This window comes from Schistocerca gregaria, chromosome X, assembly GCF_023897955.1.
Source record: "Schistocerca gregaria isolate iqSchGreg1 chromosome X, iqSchGreg1.2, whole genome shotgun sequence".
Classification (NCBI taxonomy): Eukaryota; Metazoa; Arthropoda; class Insecta; order Orthoptera; family Acrididae; genus Schistocerca; species Schistocerca gregaria.
In genome coordinates, this window is record NC_064931.1 from 68,108,637 (window position 1) to 68,134,006 (window position 25,370).

Genomic DNA, 25,370 nt, shown 5'->3' on the forward strand with positions numbered 1-25,370 from the left:
AGCGATTTAGAAAAGATTGCTGTATGGTGTGGCAGGTGGCAGTTGACGCTAAGTAACGAAGAGTGTGAGGTGATCTACATGAGTTCCAAAAGAAATCTGTTGGAATTCGATTACTCGATAAATAGTACAATGCTAAAGGCTGTCAATTCAACTAAGTACCTGGGTGTCAAAATTACGAACAATTTCAGTTGGAAGGACCACATAGATAATATTGTCGGGAAGGCGAGCCAAAGGTTGCGTTTCATTGGCAGGACACTTAGACATTGCAACAAGTCCACTAAAGAGACAGCTTACTCTACACTCGTTCGTCCTCTGTTAGAATATTGATGCGCGGTGTGGGATCCTTACCAGGTGGGATTGACGGAGGACATCGAAAGGGTGCAAAAAAGGGCAGCTCGTTTTGTATTATCACGTAATAGGGGAGAGAGTGTGGCAGATATGATACACGAGTTGGGATGGAAGTCATTACAGCAAAGACGTCTTTCGTCGCGGCGAAACCTTTTTACGAAATTTCAGTCACCAACTTTCTCTTCCGAATGCGAAAATATTTTGTTGTGCCCAACCTACATAGGTAGGAATGATCATCAAGATAAAATAAGAGAAATCAGAGCTCGAACAGAAATGTTTAGGTGTTCGTTTTTCCCGCTCGCTGTTCGGGAGTGGAATAGTAGAGAGATAGTATGATTGTGGTTCGATGAACCCTCTGCCAAGCACTTAAATGTGAATTGCAGAGTAGTGATGTAGGTTATTTCTTGCTAAGAGGTCGAGTATGTTTTCGAAACAATTTACACTTTGAGTGGGCTCCTGATGTGACTGATCAAAATTTTTTTCTCGGATAAAGCTTTCAGTAAGACTTAGGACCTTTTGTGGAATAAAGAAACAGGGAGAAAAGTGAGGAGTAGACTTGCCATCAACTAGAAATCAGTATCACAGATGCTGTATTGAAGTAATCTGAGAATAAGTAGGCTTGTTTTAAAAATAAACTTAAGAAATCCCTTGGAAATCAATGAAGCGCTTACATTACCATCTAACACGAAACGACTAAGTCTTTCAGAAACTGATAAATGAAGAAACTACCACAACTTGCTGATAATGGGAGATTTTAATGAGAACAAGGACTAAGATAGTGATCGGTTATTTAGAGTAAACCTCCGTATGTAGCAGAGCTAGAGATAGGTCGAGAACAAAGGTTTGTCAGTAACACATTAATCTAGAAGAAAGCAAACAGGTAATCAACATGGCAAGCACCAAATAGGGCTGCGGATGTAACTGTTCATCAAATAAGAAAATCTGTAAAGGGTGTGACAGCCATAAATCACTTTCGAATTGAAAGTTGTCATATAGTGCAAAAATTGATACAATGCGAGAAGCAGACTCAGTAGACAGGAAGTCAGGAATGTAAATTGTATTTGTTCGAGAACTGGGAGGTAAATCATGTTAAATTTCAGGATTTGGGCAAATGCAGTTCGAATTACCATTACACAGACATAAACAAAAAGAGCAATTATTTACAAAGGTAAACTCAAAAAGAAATCATGCTCGAAAAAAATCAGGTCTCAAAGGAAATAAAGCACTTATTAAAAGAAATCCAACTGAAAAATGGGATCATCATATAATATGCTGTATCAAAACGATTCCTAAATGTTTTCGAGAAGATGTGAGAGGACACACTGAAAAATTTTGTACGAGCAGCAAATGATAACGATTGGTGTATGAAGAATTCAAACTTACGTTGGGTTATTCACCATGTTTCATTAGCTACGAGGTTGACGGGACTCATAAAACCGGTAGAAAACAGTACACGTACATCTGCACCTGTACTCCGCAAACAGCCTTACGGTGTGTGGCGGAGGGATTTTGTGAGGCTAGCAACTGCCTTTCCTGGGACTAATTTTCTTCGGTCGTTGCACTTTAATCCCCTCCGTACGCATACTCCACCGAGCGTGGTGGCGAACTGGTTAGCACTCTGGAGTCACATTCGGGAGGACGACAGTTCAAACTTGCTCTCGGCCATCCTGATTACGTTATCCGTGATTTCCCTAAATCGAGTCAGGCAAATGCCGGGATGGTTCCCCAGGCTCCCCTAATCAGACGGGACTGAGGACCTCGCGGGGTCCACTCCCCCGAATCAACCAACCAACGCATACTCCTTGATATTTTATTGAATTAACTGTCTCTGGTGATTGTTCTTCACTCGTGTAGTAATACAGGAAAGTGTCTTTCTGTCTGCGTATTGGCAATACGTTACACTTGTTCACACATCTCCATACAGTCGGTATCCATCTCTATGCGATTCCTGTATTTCTGGAGCCGTGTAGACACACGTTCTTCGCAGTCTATTTCATTCGGAAGAAGTAGTGCAGGCCTGGTTACAGCCATGTTCCGTGGACGACCGCAAACATTTTTCCATCAAGGAACTGATCGTCTTATCTCACAGTGGAATAACTGCAATAACAGTTATGGCGATTACTTTTGTAATAATAAATCTTTCATTTTTCCATCTTCTCGTTTTAATTTGACTGCGTCTTGTACATTATAAATGAGTCACGGTAAAGGGGGGAAGGGGGGATCCCTAGGGATCACTGTTGGGGCAACTCCTGTAACTCCTGTTCCTTATTTATATAAATGATATGCCCTCTAGTATTACAGGTGATTTTAAAACTTTAAAATATTTCTGTTTGCTGATGACACTAGCTTGGTGGTAAAGGACGTTGTGTGCAACAATGGCTTGGTTTCAGATAGTGTAGTACATTACCTATGTTCATGGTTTGTAGAAAATAGACTAACGCTAAATCACAGTAAGACTCAGTTTCTACAGTTTCTAACACACAATTCAACAAAATCTGAAGTTTTAATTGCACAGAACGGGCATATGATTAGTGAAACTGAACAGTTCAAATTTCAGGGCGTTCAGATAGCAAGTTGTCGTGGAAAGCCCACGTTCAGGATCTTGTTCAGCGACTTAATGCTGCCGTTTTTAATATTCGAACGGTGAGTGCTCGTTCGACACGAAAATTAGGCGACTGTGCTTACTTTCATTCGCTTATGTCGTATGGTATTACATTGTGGGGTAACTCTTGCCATTCTAAAAGGATATTTTTGGCTCAGAAACGGGCGGTTTGCGCAATAAGTGGTGTAAGTTTACGAACATCTTGTCGACCGCTGTTCACGAGTCTGTGTATTTTGACATTGGCCTCTTAATATGTATATTCCTTACTGTTAACAGTATTGCTCATTCCCAACAATAAGCAGCTTTCACTCAGTTAATACTCCGCAGAAATCAAACCTGCATTTGGATCGGACTTCCTTAACTCTTGTGCAAAAAGGTGTGCAGTATACAGCTTCACCCATTTTCAATAAGCTCCCACTTGTATTCAAAAATCTTAGCAATAATCCACGCACTTTCAAATCGAAACTGAAGAGTTTCCCCTTGGGTCACTCCTATTCTGTCAAGGGGTTCCTTGAAAGCTGATTCTTATTGTGTAGTTGATTGCGTTTCCTTAAACTTATGGACTGACTTTTTTCGGGTTCATTTTTATCTGTTATTACTTTTGTGACACGTTCCACAACCTAAGAGATTTGCTCCTGAATTTGGCCCTACGTAACTTGAGGTGTAAATAAATAAATAAATAGTAATCGGCTGTAATGGTCTGCTTGGCGTATGTTGAAATATATGCAGTTCTGTAAAACCTACGCGACCTGCTTCTGTTGCAGAAACACGAGCTCGGCGAAGTTTATGTTGTCTACTCACATAAGACAACTGAACAGGAAATGCTGGGGTGATGCATTCTGGGAACCCAAAGCGAGCAGCGCTCACGGTGGGGATGTTTTCCCGGATGAACACTGTAGCTTCCGAACAGTTTAACACTCATATCTCGCAGGGTTAACGTATTTTCTGAAAAACAAACATTCCCCAGGCTGTCTGCGCACTGTGCCGCCAGTAATTCATAAGCGTCTATGTACTCGTATCTTGCCCTGTGTCTGCGTCTTGTGACATAGTGGGGGAGAAAGAGTGGAGGATCACCAGCTAGGCCATCAGTCTGTAGACCTGTGAAGGGTAAGTCCATAAACACAATCCGGCGACCTAGTTTCCCTCGCCCTTCTATCCTGCCCATCTGCCCTCTACATCCTGTTAAATACCAGGAACACAGTTTAGCCTGTAACACCGCTCTGCTGCATCTGGCTGTGGAACAGTACTTGTTTTTAACCCAATTCATTCAATGATTAACAATTCTATACCATTAGAACAATACTTTCAATAATCTACCATCTTTCCATCCAATGATCTCTGAAACTATTAGTCCTGGAGAAAAAAAGTCCAATAGGATCTTTCTTGTACGAAATTTTAAGCAGTTTTTTCTTTTTTTTTACAGTTAAACTCTTCGCTAGATACCGCGATTTTCAAGTTATTAGAGAAAAACATAAGTGACCTTTAAACCCAGCCCCATCTCAAAGCTTACCGTTCAGGATTTTTAGTATTTTGTCCGTGACACTCCCTCCTGGCACAGTGCAAAAATTTAGGACCGCACGATTTTGTCTCCCAATTTCGCTTCGTTGTCTGGGATGTTTGCCGCAAGGACTTCGTTACTGATGTTGTGTGCACTTCCTGTTATATAGTCCGTCGCCCCTCTGAAAGAAGACATCTCGTAGCACGACCATTTTAAGATTCTCGTCATTTGCGCAGTCAGTAGCGACCGTATCGTTGGTGTACGACGCACAGGAGACTCCTCCGTCGAGTTCGTGCTTCAACTGGCCACTTCACGTGCTACCGTATCAATTATGTACCATCGCACTTCCGTTAGTAGAAAACTATTCTCCCCTAGAATCAACTGAACGAAGCAACTACTTGTTTATGATACGCCTCGAAGTACCCCGTCGCCGATTGTGGCAGCGCACAGATGGACGACCTCATTCAGTGCTTAAGAACTTATCCGCGGCCATACGACCCAGCTCGACATTCCCGCTGTGGAGTACAGATGTCCCCGCCCCCATCGCCACACCATTCCCGCTGTTGGACTTCACCGATTGCCTCGACTAACGACACATGTCGATGGCAGTGTGCTATTATGTCTGAATGCACATCCCCGTTGGAAAACAAGAGATTAAATAGGTCTTGATAACAACATTGTCCTCTTCTCACCAGCGATATGGGCACCTATCCGTTAACAAGCATTCGCTTTTCGCAAGAAGCAGCCCACGGGCGACCTGTACATTCAAAGAAGACACTATCACCCCAACAATTCGTAATTGTATCGGAACAGTTTGCGCAACATTCCGTGGACATGAGGGTATGTGATTTCCCTCTGATCTCAGTTCTGTTTAGCCTGTCTATGACAACAGCGAGTGAGTTGTGCACCCCTTGGTTCCAACTTCGACTATTGTCCCCTAATTGTGGCATTTGATCGGTCAGACTCCATGTGACGACGCGTCGCTATCATCATCATAATATCGGTAGGTGGTGTCAGCACCAGCAGACGTCTACGAGAAGACTTGCCCTTTTTTGTCTCCCAGCGAATGTTAACGTAAGAACTGTTTTGGGACATTATTTAGAGGCTAACTAGTACTGACGTGCTTAGTTCGAGGCCTACTTGCGTTTAATCTTGTCAGAAATGATAGCACGAGACAATGAGTTACCCCAAAAGTCCCCAGTCTAAAATGGCGGGTGGTTTTAATAAACGAACGTATTGATTATTACTAATAAAAGTTGATTTACATAGCTCGTTTAGACGGTTAATAGCTGCATTTAACGAGGACAGGCGGTAAAGCAGGCCGTAGAGCAGCAGAAGCGCAGCAAGCGTGATAACGCCGCAAGGTCTCAGATAAGTCACAGTGCTATGCGACCGCGGCTCTTGGCCAACTGGCGCCTTTAGTATTGTTCACAGGTATCAGCTACCACAGGTCTCTCGAGCACAAGTGATCACTATTCCAGTATTTCCTATGCTCGCAGTATTTAGGAGAGCAAACACAATGTACATCAATTCGTTGTTAAAATACCAAATTGAATTACAAAATAGCCACGAAACTTTCACTGCCATCGGTTTCAAGCTAGCGAATATTACACAGTGTTCTTGTGAAAGCGTTTTCAGTTAGTCGGATGCTTCACAAATGATACACATAATGTAATGACTGTTACGAATACTAATCTTTTGTAATCAGGCATGTCAGTTTATTGGAAAGGTATCGTATAAGTCGAAGTTGTAACTCACATAATTTATATTTTTAAAATATTTCTAACGTCATTTTTTGTCACATATTAAGTAATCATGCCTGTAGTAAGTACATTTTTTTAGCAGTCGATGAAATCCATTATGATGTGTATTTTCTTTTATCTACCAAAATATTAATGAATGTTTGTCTATACACTCCAAGCACGTTCCCCGGCGAAAACGAAATGTTTATGAATCTACATATTCAACAAATTATCGAATCATTAAAAAAATCCGATGTAATAACGAAATGCTGCAAACTGGCACATATTTTCAGAAAATAAATTAATAAAAAAATACGTGATTACCATATTTATGTTGTCGACAACGTGCAGTGAAACGATATGCAGTCAATTTTTTGAATATTTGAAATCTCTAAAATTATTATTCTCTTTTGAGCAAATCTCCTTGTGAAGTGTTCATAGCACAAAATCTTGATGGAAAAATGGTGTTTATTATTTAGGCATATTGTAAGCAGCTCACTGAGTTAGATTTTTGTTCCTCATTAAAATCATTTATTGGATCCTTTTCAGATTTTCAACTTCGTATATTGCTAGGACAAAATTATCAGATGGTATTAAGATATAGAGGCGGCTTGACTATTACAGGTACAAACGAAAGATGACAAGCAGAGGGCAATGAAACAAGCAAATACACTCAACAAACATCGGTCTGGAAACCGACGGTTTCCCCCGATACGACGTGTTACGACTGACAACACCATACTACAAAGTCCCTGAGGATCCACACTGCGGATATACACTTTAGGACAAGCACAACGAGTATTGTTCCGCATAGCCACTCAAGTTCAGAAATCCCAGGGTTGTTCTAAAGTACTGACAACCATCAACAGGACTTGAATACACGTTAAATTTTAAATATCGTGACAAATACAAAACAGCCTACGGGATGACCTGGGAGGCCACGGTATTAGCGATCCACGACGGATACACTTGTTGTCGAAACGGAATTTATCTGTACTTAGGTATCAGTAACTACGATAAAATCAAGGGAGGGAAGTTTCTAACTTACGCCTCACGTGTGGTGTTTAGAAATAACTGGAGCCTTTGACATAACAGTGTGGTTGTGATGGGGATATCATTGTTACTATTATTTGCTCATTTCATCGTCCTCTGTTAGCCCCTTTCGTTATTTCCTACTATTGCGGAGAATACATCAAAATTATTTATTTCCTGTCCAATACCATTCGCATATTGCGTGGGAGAGAAATGACTTTGCGGCCTTATCCCTTACCGTATTTTCAACCAGCACCATACGATGGCGACAGCACGACTTTTGGAAAGTATGCTTTTAGTACTGGTTGTCTAAATTTACCCAACATGATTTCGCCAAAACGACAACCACATTTCTTTCTACGATTCCCATTTTGAGTTCACCTAGCACAGCTACTAATTTTTGTCTTAAGAACGTTCGGTAAAACAAACACTGCGACGAAGAGGCCCTGGCCGTTAAAGCCGTCCTAGATTGAGTTGCCGGCGAAGCTAGAGGGGAAGGAGCGGAGCGTCGCAGGTATGCGCCCTTTTCACAGCAGGCCCTGAATTCTCACAGGGTGATTCCAAAGTTGCTTCACCGCCACACTCGATCCCAAAAATTCAGTACCCTCCTCGAAGGCGACAGATCGTCGAAGAGAGGAAGTTCTGTACTTAATCTGGCTCCTACTCTATCTGCACATTCCTAAACATTCAGCACCATTTAATTTTATCGTTCATTGTTTATGTAAGAATCCCCTGAAAAATGAGCGAAAATGTTTGTTTTCAAATCCAGGTAGGTCGATCCTCTATCGAGACAAAAATTAAAAACTTTGCAACATCTGTGGTACCCTAATCCTGGGCTTACGTGGCTGAAAGATATAAGTCTTGTAGATGTCGAGTAGCAACATCACCAAACATCAGCCGTTTATAATTTGTTACAGTTTGATCTTCCATTGAGGACAATAGCTTAGCAAATTCCCTTTTTACTTAAACTATCGGTCGTGAACACAGACGTCCGCGATGTCTTCGTACCTGCAGAATTGGTATAAGCCCCTACGTGAACCTTAACTCGTCAATACCGAAAGGAATTTTAGCTGCATCGCAGTGTAACACAGACGTTGAGAAATTTTTACGACACTCAGAGCGCGTGCTAGGAAACTTAGGTTTTTGAATAATTTATTAACTCTAAGAGAACGTCCACCAGCAATAAGTATACAACGCCTTAGACAAACCACCACCTTTGTTCATACAATGAGGTGGCAAAAGTAATGGGATACCTCCTAATATCGTGTCTGACTTCCTTTTGCCTGGCTTAGTACAGCAATCGACGTGGCATGGACTTAAGTCGTTCCAAGTCCCTGCAGAAATACCGAGCCACCATGCCTCTGTAACAGCGGAAGTGTTGCCTGGGCAGGATTTTGTGCACGAACTGACCTCTCGATTATGTGAGAAACGTTAGATAGGATTCACGAAATGGCGATCTGGGTGGCCAAACCATTCACTCGAATTGTGCAGAATGTTCATCAAACTAATCGCGAATAATCGTGGCCCGGTGACATGTCGCATTGTCATCCATAAAAATTCCATCGTTTCAAATGGCTCTGAGCACTATGGGACTTAACATCTATGGTCATCAGTCCCCTAGAACTTAGAACTACTTAAACCTAACTAACATAAGGACATCACACACATCCATGCCCGAGGCAGGATTGGAACTTGCGACCGTAGCAGCCGCACGGTTCCGGACTGCGCGCCTAGAACCGCGAGACAATTCCATCGTCGTCTCGGAACATGAAGTCCAAGAATGACTGCACATGGTCTCACAGTTGGACCAGAAGACCCAGTCCATTCCATTTAAACAAAGCCCACACCATTATGGAGCTACCACCAGCTTGCAGATTGCCTTGTTGACAACTTGGAGCCCATGGCTTCGTGTAGGGTCTGCGAAACACTTGAACCCTACCATCAGATCTTATCTGATAATCGGGACTCATCTGGCCAGACCACGGTTTTGTAGTACTGTACAGCCCTACTGATAGGGTCACTATCACAGGAAAGGCGCTCCAGGCGATGTTGTGATGTTAGCAAAGGCACTCGCGTCGGTCTTCTGCTGCCATCGACCATTAATGTCAGATTTCGCTCTCCGTCGTAACCGATACGGTCGTCGTACGTCCCACATTGATTTCTGCGGTTATTTCACACAATGTTGCTTGTATATCAGGACTGACAACTCTACGCAAACGCCGCTGCTCTAGGTCGTTAAGTGAAGGCCATCAGCCACTGCGTTGTTCGCGGTAAGAGGTAATGTCTGAAATTTGATATTCTGGGCATATTTCTTGACACAGTGTATCGCGGAAAATTTAATTCGCTAACCGAAATGCAATGTTCTTTGCGTCTCGCTTCAAGTACCATTCCGCAATAAAAGTATGTTAATTCACGCGGTGCGGCCATATCACGTCGGCAACTTTTCCAGATGAAGCAGCGGGGTAGAAACCACGGCTCCGCCAATGCACTCCCTTTTACATCTTGTTCATGTGCTATCCCATGACTTGCCAGCTAAGTGTATACCACAGTTGATCGACAGCACGTCTGGATCCACAGAGTCATCGAAAGATATCTAGCTTATGCTCGATATGCAATTTCTTGTGATCGAATACATGTTGATTTTGGTTTACATACGGTTTTGTTGTACATAGTTTGAACGAGGTACGTCGAGACATGAACATCCAAAAACAGCGCAGTGCTTGAATTTCTGGGGTAAGCCACAAGTAGCCAAACGAGACTGCCACGATAGATTCTGGGTACGGTCGAGCCGGTTGAACATTTTCCCCACACAAGAGTGACTCGGCGCCCTTCCCCCTCTTACACTTTCCCCAATGTCAGGTTTGGCTCCTAATCGTGATGCGCACTGTATACGATTCTCGCCCTTGGCGCCGATTCAGTTCGCCGCAACGAGCGACTACTACTAGCGGTGAAACGTCCTGTTCACAAACCGTATAGTTGTGGCGATTCTAGCGCCCCTCGCACCTTGCCGATCCAAGCGACGGCTCGTGTCGCTTGAGCCTTAATCCGCCTTGGGTACGCTGTTAAAAATCTTGGGTGAATTAAATGAATCCGAAACAAGAACTTTTGGTTTGGCTCATCCTACACGAGTATATCATTAACCGTATTTATTAGTCAATCTAGTTGCAGCTGAGGCTTTAATACTAGTTTCCCTGAGCTATCGATCGACTGACGATATACCTGAGACATTCGTGTAGTCACACTTCAACTTATTTCTAAGTAGGTGCTCGGTACACAACAGGTGCAGGTTTGATATAAATAGTTTCGAGAGGTACTTCATTGTCTCCAGTTGTTTGCTGACGGTTTAAAACGCCTGAAACGAATGCGTTACAGCAGATCTATTACTGCGTTTTTACATCCGTTGGCTTCACAAACCAAATTTTCACCTTTCCATCTAAACGTACACTATGTACGCTACAGATCTTATGTCACCGCAACCATGATTTTAGAGGGGGAGGGGGGTGGATACTTACCTTTAATCAGATCAGCCAGTACAAACAATTTGTAATAACAGAGTACTGATTCTGTCCCCTTTGTTTAGAAATTTCTACAGTTTCGATTTATTTGCGGACTAACAAACGTCATTGGCCAACGGAGCGAATAATCCAATGTCGGTTGTAACACGAATGTATGGCACGCTGCAACGCGCCGTCTGGTGTGCAGGCAGCTGAAGGCGCCACGTGTGCCGGCTGCCGCGCAGCTGGCCACCAGCCCATTAGCTTAACGACCAGGCCGCGTGGGAAGCCCCCACAGCTGTCACAAGGGACTGCAAGCTTCAAAATCGTGCTTCCAGCTCTATGTATTTTCGCATGCAAGCCTCCGTGCGCACATCCGTAATTATAACAGTCCACTCGACTAAAGAAAACTAGGAGAAAATATTTGCATAGTGGAACATTTTTATACATTAGTAAGAGCGAAGTGCCGACAACATACTAAAAGTCCTAACTGGTGGGGCGTGAGGGTGGATGGGTTTAAACTCACTTTTAAATGTTTTCCCCGAATAACGAGAAATTACTGCTTCTCGAATAAACATTTCCCAGCAACAAGTTATCTACATTCAGTTTCCTTAAATAAAAAAATAAAAAAGTGACGTTCACTTTGCTCTAGAGCTAAAAGTTTCCGCACTACATGGGATGGAAAAATCAATTTTTAAAAACGTTTTAATGGTATAAAATTAATGTTTATTAAATGAAGTGGGTTAAGAACAGGTAAAATGTGTGTACCTCTCGTATGACAGGATAAATTGTGTTCCCGGGATGTAACAGGGTGGTGTGTTGAAACGTGAGAAGGTAGGTCACTGGACTGTGGGGCATGCAGTTTCCTCCTGCATACGCCTGCCAACTGCAGAGCGAGCGCACGCGATTACCACTCTCTCTTCCGCACTACGTCACTACTACATGGTCTTTCACAAAGTTATTCAACACTTTTACTGGCGATGCAGTAGCAGACATGCCCAAGGTGGTGGTTATTATCGGCATAGTGTGCCGACGGTACATTGAATACAGCTAATTATATTACTAACGACAGAGACGCATCTGGATAGGTACTACATAAATCTCTTCACATTGTTCTGCACTGCTAGAGGGGCACCTTTCTTAATCATCCTACCTTACAGTGTAGAGTTCTTCCGGGGAAGGTAACTACCTCCTCCAAAATCACTGCTTAGATTAGATTAGATTAATACTTGTTCCATAGATCATGAATACGAGACTTCGTAATGATGTGGAACGTGTCAGGTTAATAAAAGATGTCTGTACAAGAAATTACATTACACAAAATATTGCATGACACTAATGATTAAGGTTTTTTTTTTACTTAGTTTATATCTAAAAATTCAGCCAATGAGTAGAAGGAGTTGTCATCTAGAAACTCTTTTAATTTATTTTTAAATGTTAGTTGGCTATCTGTCAGGCTTTTGATGCTGTTTGGTAGGTGCCCAAAGACTTTTGTGGCAGCATAATTTACCCCTTTCTGTGCCAAAGTCAGATTTAACCCTGCATAGTGAAGATCATCCTTTCTCCTGGTGTTATAGGTATGCACACTGCTATTACTTTTGAATTGGGTTGGATTATTATCAACAAATTTCATAAGGGAATATATATACTGTGAGGATCCCTAGATCCTTAAATAGATGTCTGCAGGATGACCGTGGGTGGGCTCCAGCAATTATTCTGATTACACGTTTTTGTGCAATGAATACTTTTCTACTCAACGATGAATTACCCCAGAATATGATGCCATACGAAAGCAGTGAATGAAAGTAGGCATAGTAAGCTAATTTACTGAGATTCTTATAACCAAAATTTGCAATAACCCTAATAGCATACGTAGCTGAACTCAGACGTTTCAGCAGACCATCAATGTGTTGCTTCCAGTTTAACCTCTCATCAATGGACACACCAAAAAATTTTGAAAATTCTACCTTAGCTACAGACTTCTGTTCAAATTCTATATTTATTACTCGCTTTTCAAAATGGCTCTGAGCAGTATGGGACTGAACTTCTGAGGTCATCAGTCCCCTAGAACATAGAACTACTTAAACCTAACTAACCTATGGACATCACACACATCCATGCCCGAGGCAGGATTCGAACCTGCGACGTAGCGGTCGTGCGGTTCCAAACTGTAGCGCCTAGAACCGCTCGGCCACCACGGCCGGCGCTCGCTTTTCAATTTACACTCTGTACTCATACACAATTTCCTGTTCAGTTCTCTTGTGGCAGTGGAAAAACTAACTTCACTGCTCCGGTGTTTATATAGTGTAGTTATTTTCCGTTTATTGATTAGTCATTTGCTGTTCTTAACTGCGTTATTAAGTTAAAAAAAGTTGAGCAGTCAACTGTTACCACACTGAGGATTTTGCTACAAAGGGAACATGCGATTACTCTGTATTTCACAATGTCCATTTTACTGTCCCCAGTGTCAATGGCGGGAATACACGCCAGAGCATGAGTATGAAGTGTATAAACACAGCCTCAGCTCTCTCAACATCTGATGAGGCCCAGAGGCTTACACTGGTTCCGTCTGCAACAGAAGTAGGACGTCTAGATGTTGTGGAATTTCAGATATTTCGACGTTAAGTCAAGCACGGCCTAACAGCAGATAACTATTCTAGACCTGAACGTGATCAGTCCTATTCCGTCAGACATATTCACACCAACCATGCAAGATATTCTATGGATATGTGGTTACGTGGCTCACTCAATGCAGCTAACTACAAATTCCAGAAATTCCTGAATGAAAGATTTATGCAGTCTACCGGTAACATAATAAAAGAAGTGCAGTAACTTTCTGGTCACTCACTACATCACCACGAAGGTACTGTAACACGGTTACATGTCTTCTCGATTCGCTGTCGACGATAGACAGCTGCAAGTTACTACATTTACCAATCCAATCCCTTTCCCACAAACATAAGTCACAAGCATCATCACACAATTTAAAGATTTTTTAGCCAATGTTTATAATAACGCATTTTACATAAAAGTTTATTAACAATTGCAAATAAGTACGCTAAAACCTAGACAATTCGAGCTAATTGGGACCGAGTACAGATTAAATCTGAGGAAACTAATTATAGGAAGGGTGACAATTTTAGACATTTTATTCAACAATAGTATTATTACAGTAAACGAGGTTTTTTTTTCCATCAGTAACGCTGCTCTAGTTTCATGGTGGGGAGAGATAATTCATATCATCAGTTTACAGTCTTATGAAGGAAGAAAGTGCAACACAATCCAGCGATATGTCATCCCTCAGGTGAGTGCATGACAATCCAGCGATATATAATTCCTCACAGGTCTACCGACAAATACCCTCCACCCTGTTACACCCCCAGAACACAATATATCCCTACTGCACTTACATGTAATACAAACATTTAATATTTGTCCTTATCTCACTTTATTTAACACTAATTATATACCATTAAACATTATTTTTAATTATTTCCGATTTAATTATCACCCTCCAATGCGGAAGCTGTCAGAAAAAGTGAACGTGACCTTTTGTAGGTAATTTAATGTAGTTTAATTTTGTGCTGGTAAACATTTTCTTTAAAAGCAGCTGTTTCCTAGTTATTCACGAAAAATATAGAAGAGAGATCTTTAATGCTCCTTGTCAACATGTTCACAACCCATGCGTCCGGATTTTTAGTATGTGGTTCATTAAACTCCCTCCCACCATTTCACAGAAATTTGCAAACCACACGAATTTCTTGTTAGATCGGTTATTGCTGTTAAAATGGCAAGTTATCAAGATTTGAGTGAGTTGAACGTGCTGTTACAAGCGGCATACGAGCGATGGGACACAGCATCTCCGAGGTAGCGATGATGTGGGTATTTTCCCGTACGGCCATTTCACGATTGTACCGTGAATGTCAGGAATCCTGTAAAACATATCTCCGACATCACTGCGGCCGGAAAAAGATCCTGCAAGTGGTGGTGGTTGTTAGTGTTTAACGTCCCGTCGACAACGAGGTCATTAGAGACGGAGCGCAAGCTCGGGTTAGGGAAGGATTGGGAAGGAAATCGGGCGTGCCCTTTCAAAGGAACCATCCCGGCATTTGCCTGAAGCGATTTAGGGAGATCACGGAAAACCTAAATCAGGATGGCCGGAGACGGGATTGAACCGTCGTCCTCCCGAATGCGAGTCCAGTGTGCTAAACACTGCGCCACCTCGCTCGGTGATCTTGCAAGAACGGGACCAGCGACGACTGAAGAGAGTCATTCAACGTAACAGAAGTGCAACACTTCTGAAAATTGCTGAAGATTTTAAGCTGGGGCATCAACAAGTGTCAGCGTGCGAACAACTCAACGAAACATCATCGATATAGGCTTTCGGAGCCGAAGGCCCACTCGTGTACACAATGCTTTACGCCTCGCCTGGGCCCGTCAGCACGGACATTGGACTGCTGATGACTGTAAACTTGTTGCCTGACTCCCTCGACGAGTCTTCTTTCAAATTGTATCGAGCAGATGGAAGTGTACGGTTATAGAGAACCTCATGAATCCATATAACCTGCATGTCAGCGGGGCACTGTTGTAGGTGGTGGAGGCTCTGTAATGGTGTGCATATGCAATTGGAGTGATATGGGATCCCTGGTAAGTCTAGATACGAGTCTGACAGGTGACACGCGCTTAAGCATCCTGTCTGATCACCTCCATCCACTCATGTCTATTGTGCATTCCGACGGACTTGGGCAAATCCAGCAGACAATGCGACACCCCACACGCTCAGAATTGCTACGGAGTGGCTCCAGGAATACTCTTCTGAGTTTAAACACCTCCACTAGCCACCTAACTCCCCAGACACGAACATTATTGAGCATATCTGGGATGCCTTGCAACGTTCTGTTCAGAAGAGATCTCGACCCCCTCTTACTCTTACAGCAGATTTATGGACAGCCCTGCAGGATCCACGGTGTCAATTCCATCTAGCACTATTTCAGACATTAGTCGAGTCCATGCCACTTCACACAGTGTTGCGGCACTTCTGGCTACTCTCACAGGCCCTAAACGATATTAGGCAGATGTATCAGTTTCTCTGGCTCTTCACTGTAGATGAGGTTTATAAGTCAACATGAGTATAAATGTTTGACTACGGTGGTCTTCCCCGAAGTTCTCGATGGCGAGAAATCGAAATGTGCATTCGGTCTTTTGGTTAGGTTGGTTGGTTGTGTTTCGGTGAGGGGTGGGGTGGGGGTGGGGGGGGGGGGGAGGGGCGGTAGGGGACCGAACAACAAGGTCTGTTAAAAGCGAGAAGGGTAAAACCGTAATGGACATCTTTTGTAACGTCAATATTAAAATAACATGAAGGAGATAGGGAAGTCAACACGTGGGCGACACCAGGTTCTGCATGTGACAGAAAATATTCCATCCACATCTCTCCCACCCCTGATCCAGTAGTTAAGAGCGCCCATTATACAACAAAGTGCGACACCCAGAACATAAAACTGGGCGCAGCAGCAGGGAAACAATTCGAATCAAAAAGCGATTAAAATAAAGTAAAAGAGGGACGAAAGAATAGCCTTGTCCAGGAGTTGGGTCGGAGATCGCCCAGGCCTAGCATACAGCGTGAGACGCCCCACCCCCAACCACCCTGTCCCTGCTTCACTACCTTGTAACTAAGAATAAAATCCACTTTGACCGGCCGCGCGGGATAGCCGAAACGGTTCGCGTGGCTACCCCCGTCGGAGGTTCGAGTCCTCCCTTTGTGTGTGTGTGTGTGTGTGTGTGTGTGTGTGTGTGTGTGTGTGTGTGTGTTTTCTCCTTGGGGCAAGTTAGTTTAAGAGAGATTAAGTAGTGTGTAAGCCTAGGGACCGATGACCTCAGCAGTTTGGTTCCATAGAACTTACCACAAATTTCCGTAAGTCCCACTTTCACGGAGAAAACTAAACAGCAGTTCAACCAGCCGTGAATCGTCGCCAATGAGATGAATTGAGTCCAGGAGGGCCAAAAAAGAAAGGGACAGGACATTTCACAAAGGTATGAACTACTGTCTGCAAGGCTCTCTACTATCACAATATGGGGGTGGCTTGTTACACAAAAGAAAACTATGGGTTAACCTTGTATGACCGATGCGGAGACGACATAGGACCGTAGATTCCTTCCGGCAGAAGGGGAAGGAAGAGCCCCGTGCTGCAGCAGTCTCGTTGATTGTGCGGTGTTTGCTACATGGGGTAGGAGCCCACCAGACGTTCCATTTCCGAGCGAGCTCGTGTTCGCCCGCAAGTCCGCACCTAGGGTCCGCAAAGCGAACGGCGATTTAGTTCGTGCTCCTATAGAGAGTCGGCTACATCAAGTATGAGAGGCGTTTTGTAATCTAATGAGCATCCCAGTATGTCCATTACTCCTACAATTAACTGAATAGTGGTACCTCACAATTTTGTATTGTTGGTAAAAATGCATCTTTCTCAGCCCAGTTCCGGGTAGACAAGTCCCCTGCGCTTTGGAGAACGAATCGTGCATTCGATTTTTCATCATCGTTTTAACTCTGAATTGACTCAACATAACGTTTACATTTTTGTTAGTACTTTGAGACTATACACTCGTAGATCTGGCTTAACAGTATCGGTTATGCTTACATACCAAAAACTGACAATAAAATTAAATAGAAATCAAGTGATGAATTGTGCAGTGGTGAAATGGACGGGCTGCACTTGTAATTGCTTTTAAAGTAGCGGTAACGTTTAAACCATGTACCGAACCCATCTTCAATATAAGCACTTACAACTGAATCTCGTTATTACCTATGTGTCTTTCAACACTTTCGCTTCACCTTCGCCCATTTCGAGTATTTAAGCTAATTTACCCTCTTTTGTAATTTTTTATAAAAATGTTACAGTACTGTTTAGCTTAGCATTGTTATACTACATTAAGGGTTACTAACACGTTGCAGGGAGTGGCAAGGGCAGTTCTGGGGAGATAAGATGTAAGCGGGTGAAGGTTACTGCGATAGTGTGAAACACTGGTTTACGGAGCTGTTTTTCTGAGCCTCTGAGTTGATGCTTTAGAATCAGGAACAAAGGAATTCAAAACAACCGGCCTCAGGGGTTTCGCGGTAACGTCGCTTCCTCGGAGCCACCTACCCTATCTGATCAAAAGTATCTGCCAGTACAAGAGACGGCCGGGGGGGGGGGGGGGGGGGGGAGGGGGGGGGCTGGGTACTGTGTTGTCAGTAGATATACAGTAACAGCAGAATGGCAGAGCTCGTTAACTACGAACGACAACTAGTCATACGAGTAACACATCCACCAAGAAAATTTCAATCCTTCTAGGGCTGTGAAGTGGAAATGCGAAGGAACGACAAAGCTAAAACCAACACCGAGCAGATTTTATGTACCGACGAACAGGTAGCGCCTACATAACCTATAAATAGTTTTCTTGTGGTCCCCTCGTAAAAAAAGGTCATAAATCAGAATTGCATATCGAAATTATGATAGCACTGTAGATTATTGGAGGGAGGGAGAGGGTGGCTTAAGTCGGAAGCTCCGGGTTATTCGCCAGTTAACGGGATCGCTAAATCACTAATTACCGAAGTATGAATAACGGTTTGTGAGTAGAGTCGTGTTACCCTGCAAAGAGGAGTGGCTGAGAGCAGGCGGAAGGAAATGGCAGTTTCCTGTGCGGTTGCGTCACAGCCGGCTGTCTGTGCACGGTGTCGGATCACGTATGTGGAGCTACTACCGTCCGAGAGCCCTGCCAAAACCCACGGTGTTCACCCCTTACGCGCGCACACTACCAACATACAATTCCAGTAGAGCTAATGTGTAAGCCTACGTAAGTATAGGCTACCTGAATGAAAAACCAGTGTTTTTTTAAGTACCTACAGTGGTTAATAACGGCTGATCTATGTACTGCAATGCAGGAACTCCCCCACGATACCAGTCGGTACGCCACGATACACTGAAATCCCGCAATAGGCGACGAAGATATCGCATCAGAAGAGAAATTATCACGTTTAACATCGTATGGTAAGCCCGCGCTCCCTTTTTACGTTTCGGGAGAGTAAATTTGCAGACAAGGACCTGACGCTTATTTTAGCTTCTAAATTGAAACTTATAAGCGATATTAATGTTTTCGGTGTGCTTATTGACGTCACATTGTAGTTACCTGTTACAGGAAAGTAGGGGGGACAGAGTTATTACTGTGCTCTAGCGGTAGTGTCACAATTCCGCTATGTTATCTCCGTATCACCAACGATCACGGCCCAGAATAGTAGTACTCCGTGCAAGTGGGGGTTGCTCAAATCCAATATACGCAGTGCGTCACCCAAATACTTCCGATCGTCCGTAGAGGGCATAGCCAAATACTGCAAGGGCAGCGACCGCTCGCGCCATGATATTAAGTGAAATGTAACTGCATACTTTCTGCTAAGTACCACGTTCTCGACAGTTTGCTCTTTTTTATTGTGCTGCGACATTATATATATATATCCTACTGAATAACGTCGGGGCTGACGTATATAGAGAAGCTACAACGCTAGAAAACTCCAACAAGGCCATCAGTGGATGGACGACCCTCAACAAATGTAGCGTATTGTCTACAAATAGGAACAAAGACCCTCCACTGCGTTATTAAACGATTGCAAGCGAACCACTGAAAGTTGCCACAATCCTTAAATATTTCGGAGATTGCGTATGGAGCGATTTAAAATGGAACTAACATATGAGACTAATAGCAGGAAAGCAGATTCAATTTGTAAGAATCCTCAGAAAGTGTAGGCCACGTACGAAGGAAGTAGTTTACATATCTCTAGTCCGATCACTATTTGAATGTTGCTCATCAGTCTGGAATCCGTACCAGATAGCTCTGATAAGAAGGTCGAAGCATTTAAGCATTTCGTTGAAGATTCATTTAGTAAGCGCCAAAAGTGTCATGGAGATGTCAAACACCAGCCAGAAGCGATACGAGAGCACACTGTGGTCCCGAGAGCGTTCACTCCAAATAGAGCCCACACACACACACACACACATATATATATATATATTGTGTGTCTCAAAAAGGCGGGCATGACGAGAATCGAGCTCAAACTGTGGATTACCAATACCAATAATCGTTCTTCCCGGCGATCATTCGCAGCGTCTCCATGGTTGGAGGGAATTTCATACTCGGCTGTAGCCAAATGCTGTTTCTCGATATTTGGGTTGCATTTATTACGAGATCATCATCTCACATTCGCGCGGTAATTTTGGTACGGTTGGATTACATGTAGCTAATAGCTTGTTTACCACTGCTGGATATACTGCACGCTTGTTTTGCTTTTGATATCAACAAGGGACGTAACGCACCGCATGAGAACATCTGTATCTTGGGCTATAGGAATACTAAGTTGTTGCGACACTTCCGGTGCTGGTCTGTCGCTTCATGGTACTCCACATTTCGCCAGTTCGGGACTTATCTGAAAGGCTCTGAGATAGTTTTAGAATTCCGACTCAAAGCCAAGCGAAAGTGATAACCTTCAGTTGTTTATGTGCAATCTCATTACACCATGTTCGCCTGTACTAATTACATTTTGGTCGAATGACTCCAAAAGAGAGTTCAGATTAGATATTTCTTCGTACGAACCTACGGGGCATTTGAGATGATTTCTGCTTGGGATAGGTTTGCAAATTTTACTTCCATAAAAAGACAACCGAATCAAGTGAGTTCCTAAGAAACATCAACGCATACTCTTGAGATGAGCAAGGCTGAGGAAGCAAGTTGTTGCTTAACACCAATAGACGCAGAGCGTCACCGAAATACTTCCGATTGTGCGTAGAGGGCGTAACCAAATACTGCAACGGAAGCGACCACTCGCGCAATGACATTAAGTGAAATGTAACATGGCTCGCTGATCATCTCATACTGCACACTTTCTGCCACGTACCAGGTTCTCGACAGTTTGCTCATACTTTTAGGCTGCGTACCTGTAAATAACCCGTCTCCAGTTTCTGAAGTAATTATGAATTCATTTCCGTCACGTGCGAAACCTGTATATCAAACTGGTTAATACTCCAGATTTGATCCTGACGGCGCATGATATTTAACAGCCCTCCTAGCATAGCGAACTAAATAAAAATTAAATAATATTATAATAAGTTGTCCTTCCACACTGCAAGATACCTAGGTATTTTGAAAAACGAAACCTTTAGTGTCTCCTATGGAAATGTTTAATCTACAAGCTTTACGCCATTAATTAGCAATAGTTTGGAAACTTGTCACATTACATTCTTCATTACGTGGGCAATTAGCTTCCTCCCCATTGTCGCAGTTCTCTTTCCAAGAGATCTTAGACTCTGGTTATTACAAGAGATATTTTCTTCTCCTAACGCGTTAGTATCGAGACATACCCGCTAGCACTATCTCAGCGGCTTAGGGAGTCTCAAAGACAAATCTAAATGTCGAAGTTTCCATTTTCCGCAGTTCCGGTTTTTTTTTTCTGCCACTTATCACTATTCCCACTTTGTGCAGTTATTTGCTAACGTGAAAAATTCTTGGCTGCCCTGTAGATCCCAACCCACGTTAAACTATAGGTTACCCATGACCAATTTGATAAATCAGTTCAAAGGTACGAGGAAGGCAAGGAAGGGCGTAACGTTCCAGTGGGATCATTCCTAGCAAAACAGGGTGGGGTTCAACATTCGGGATAAGGATAGCTTTATCTTATGAGTGCCGTTCTCTTTTTCCTCCAATAATTCACCGAGTCGATGCTCGGGAAACATTCCTTGTGTTGGCTTTCACGATGTTCATCTAACAGGTTGACAAACTAGAATCAAGACAAAGATTTGCACCACAAATGGGATTAACATAAATAGTAAACCGCAATGCTTTTAGTCAGACTACTGAAGTAGCTGAGACTTTAGATCGCGAGTCAAGAGTCCGTTCCGCGTCCGACAGAAGTGGCCGCCAGTCTCAGAGCTTTCCCTAGCTGTCGGCTAATTATAAGACATATGATGGCGGTTGGCGGAGGGGAAAGATAGTTCGCTAGAAGAAATAACTCAGGACGGGGTGGGGGCCGAAGAGGGGCGCCACACGAAGCCCGCTTCTGACTGCGACAGAGGGGCTCTTCCAAAGTCATACTATGATCCAACGAAAATTTACATTATATGACACAGCAGGACGCCACCTACCATTCCCCCAAGTATTTTTAGCAAATTTTTTAACTATTCGAACGGCAACTAAAATAAACGCTGTCCTCAATAGCCTGCAAATGCAAAGGGATACACACCTCGTAATTTTATAGAAAGGCGGGGGGGGGGGGGGGGGGGGGGGGGGGTTGCCCAAGAGCTTCACCATGCGAAGCGACACGGAATTTTAAAAGTACTCGTACATGTTGTACGATCTTCCTGTGCGACAATGTAGACAATCTGTCGACAAGACAGGATGAGATGCCTACATTAATTTTATCTCCCGACTCTCAAATACATACGGTAGGTCGCTATCGTTCCCGCAACCAAAAGGTTTCTTGTTTGAACACAATATTAGTTCAGGTTTTCCTATGGCACTTGGTACTACACAAATACTGATTTGGTATTTTTAACCGCCATACTACCAATCAATCTCTATTCACGCCACAAAGATGGCACAGTAGAGAATTCAATGCAAAAGGAAGACAAGTTTAACGTCCGGTTCACAGCAAGACACTTAGACCGCGTAGTAGAAATAAATCTACTGAATCCTTTTGAAAGGATTCATCTCGGCATTTGCATTAAGCGATTCAGGTAACCGCGGAAAATCTAAGTCTTTGTAAGCCTAGAAACTGAATCCCAGTGTCTTAATCACGGCATTGCGTCGCTCGTTAAAGTTCTAAGCAATTACAATAATAGTAAACATAGATCATTACACTGTAAGCTACAAAATATTTGCGTTAATTTACTAGCAGTGGCGGTAATTCATGTTTCTGAACACACTCACACGCATTTCAATTTTTTACTACTAATGGAAGTGATAGACTGTAAGGGTGCTGTCAACACAAAAACCAAAGCCGTTCTTTTCACGGAACCTGCCTGGTCTCTTCACACCCAACCCACCGATCTCAACACTACAACAGTCATTTAAATGACGTCGCAAAGCACGTCCATGGTGCCCCGGCGAAACATACTTTGATCACCTGCATTGTTAAAACGTCTCAGTTTACAAACACACAATACATTTCCAACATGGTGTATTTTATCCCATGCTTTCTCGGAAAGAGTGGATCGTACAGCTTTTGACAGCATTTTTGTTTCAAAATGCAATTCCACAGCACACTAAAGAGGCTGGTAGTGAATTTCCAGAGATTCTGTGAAAATAATTTCGTGCCAATGAACAATCAATGTGAGTACATTAACAGACCAGCAAAAAGAAATGATAATGCATAGTCGAAAACGGATTATATTGAATTCTTCGACACGTTAACTCAAAACCAAACTGTCACCTTTCAACTTAAAGACTTTCGACTACACTCTAGAACCTACATTCCAAAATGTACATATGGTAAACAAATAACGTCTGTGTTCTGTTCCCTTCCTGTTTACGCACGTATTACTTCATATGCCACATTATCATTACGTCACCGTAGGGTATCTGTAGGTTCAGTTGAGTTTTTTTTTTTTTTTTTAATTTTAAATCAACACACTGTTGTCACTTAAGGCTCCTCACAAATTGGGAATACGCTGGCACCTAAAGGTTCTTGTAATTACAATACAGTAACGTAGTCACGTTATCTGGGAGGTCTCTTGTATGTCTTATGTCTGATATGATCAACTAACAAAGTGACTGGACTGTCCCCTTGTATCCCTTACATTCGACAACTCATTATTATTATTATTATTATTATTATTATTTTTAAAGACGGAAGCTAAAATCTGGTATTGCAGTATCGGCGGCTTCCTAGCAACCGCTGCGTCCTGCAGTTTGGTACGCGCGGCCAAATCAATGTGATCACCAAAGGGCGCGCAGTTTGTATAAACAGTATACTCACAGACTACCTAGTAAGCATTAAAGCATCTGTATTTTATGGCGTTGCTAGTTACTATCTAGATCTATTATACAACAAATCACCTTTCTTAATGTACTGCACAAATATACATAAAGAACGTGGTACCTGTTTTTAACTCATGTGCAACAGTTGAACATAAAAAGGACATTCTGCTAGTGCCTCGTAATGGGGCACGTAAAATACGAAATTTACACTTACCACAAATACTGAACGTAGATGGGCAACTGGATGGATGATCTCTAAATCTAAGCAATTCTGGATCGTTGCTTACTAGTGTGTTGTGACACGCCCTCCTCTGTAACAAACAAGCATGGACCATATATTAAGGACAAGTTTGGAACGGAAAGAACATTTTTACAAAGTTGCAAAAGCTAACAAAACAATGTGGACATTTTGTATTTCTGGGGTACTCAGCAAAATGGTTCAAATGGCTCTGAGCACTATGGGACTCAACTGCTGTGGTCATAAGTCCCCTAGAACTTAGAACTACTTAAACCTAACTAACCTAAGGACATCACATCCATGCCCGAGGCAGGATTCGAACCTGCGACCGTAGCAGTCGCGCGGTTCCGGACTGAGCGCCTGAAGGTACTCAGCATTTTTATTCTGGTATCATGATTACATTTTAAATCCATCGACACATATAGTTTTGTGCTGTTCACATATCTCTCAATGACAAATAACACATATATAATGTCAATATTTGTATGTATTACTTCATTAAAATATCTCTACATAACTGCCAGTTCTTGAAAGACAGATGTCTCTCTCTAAGGCGCATCGAAGTGAACCTGTAGCGGCGAAAGGCTTTGAAGATAATTTTTCTGAATGAAAGATCACTATTAACGAACTGCCTGTCGATTGCCTTTTGTGAAAACTATAATGTTTGAGATGTACTTGATCATTAACTTACCGAAAAACAGCAGCTTGTATATACGCTAGAGCCGTGGGTCCAAAGCGTCACACTTAAAAAAAGGACACACCACACATTCTTCTAATGTACGGCAAATACCCAACCCGAGGTGCACGGAGTATCCATACGGCGAGACACGCGGACTTCCCAGAGTAACACGAGCCGGCAAACTCTTCATAACACACAGATACGTGCTGTCAGCAGCGCTACAACTGCGCAACTGGCTTTCGGAAAGCGCCGGGCACCGCGACGCCACCCTGCGGGGGCAAGAGCAACTAAGCACCGCGCTGTTGTGGTCAACCTCCCCTTCTTGGCATTTAGTCCCATTAGAAGCTTCCTCCACCACACTGCTAGTAGCCAGATACTTGTCGAACGTGTCCTGCACCGGCCCGCTTACTTACAGTGTTGCACTGTATCCGCTGCGATGTCAGGCGGTCGGTTGGCAGCACTTGTTGCATCATAATCAGTGTCACTGGCTAAATATTGTACAGGACAGTGTGGCCTCACAACGCGTTTTGTTGCGGACGTTTAGGTCATCTTTCACTCCACCCACATGAACGAAATTCACACCTTACCCGTGGCTCTTCTGTAATGACCTGTATTTGCTCAGCTGAAGAGAATTTCGAAGCTGAAAAGATTACAGTGCGCTGTTAACAAAGAAGAAGGGGATTAAACAAAACATAAAATTCTGGTAGCCGCTTAAACTACATACGTTTTAAATCAGTTGTAGCTAAA

The 25,370-nt window shown here is 43.0% G+C and overlaps 1 long non-coding RNA gene across 1 annotated transcript in view; it reads right to left on the minus strand.

Annotated features, from left to right (window-relative positions):
- Positions 1 to 24,954, minus strand: part of LOC126298896 (uncharacterized) — a 35,395-nt gene extending 10,441 nt beyond the window's left edge. The window contains exons 1-2 of the long non-coding RNA XR_007552692.1: positions 24,636 to 24,954; positions 23,921 to 24,017 (exon numbers count right to left, since the gene is read on the minus strand). This is a non-coding gene — a long non-coding RNA (uncharacterized LOC126298896). The remainder of the gene's footprint in view (positions 1 to 23,920; positions 24,018 to 24,635) is intronic.
- Between the last annotated feature and the right edge of the window lie 416 nt (positions 24,955 to 25,370).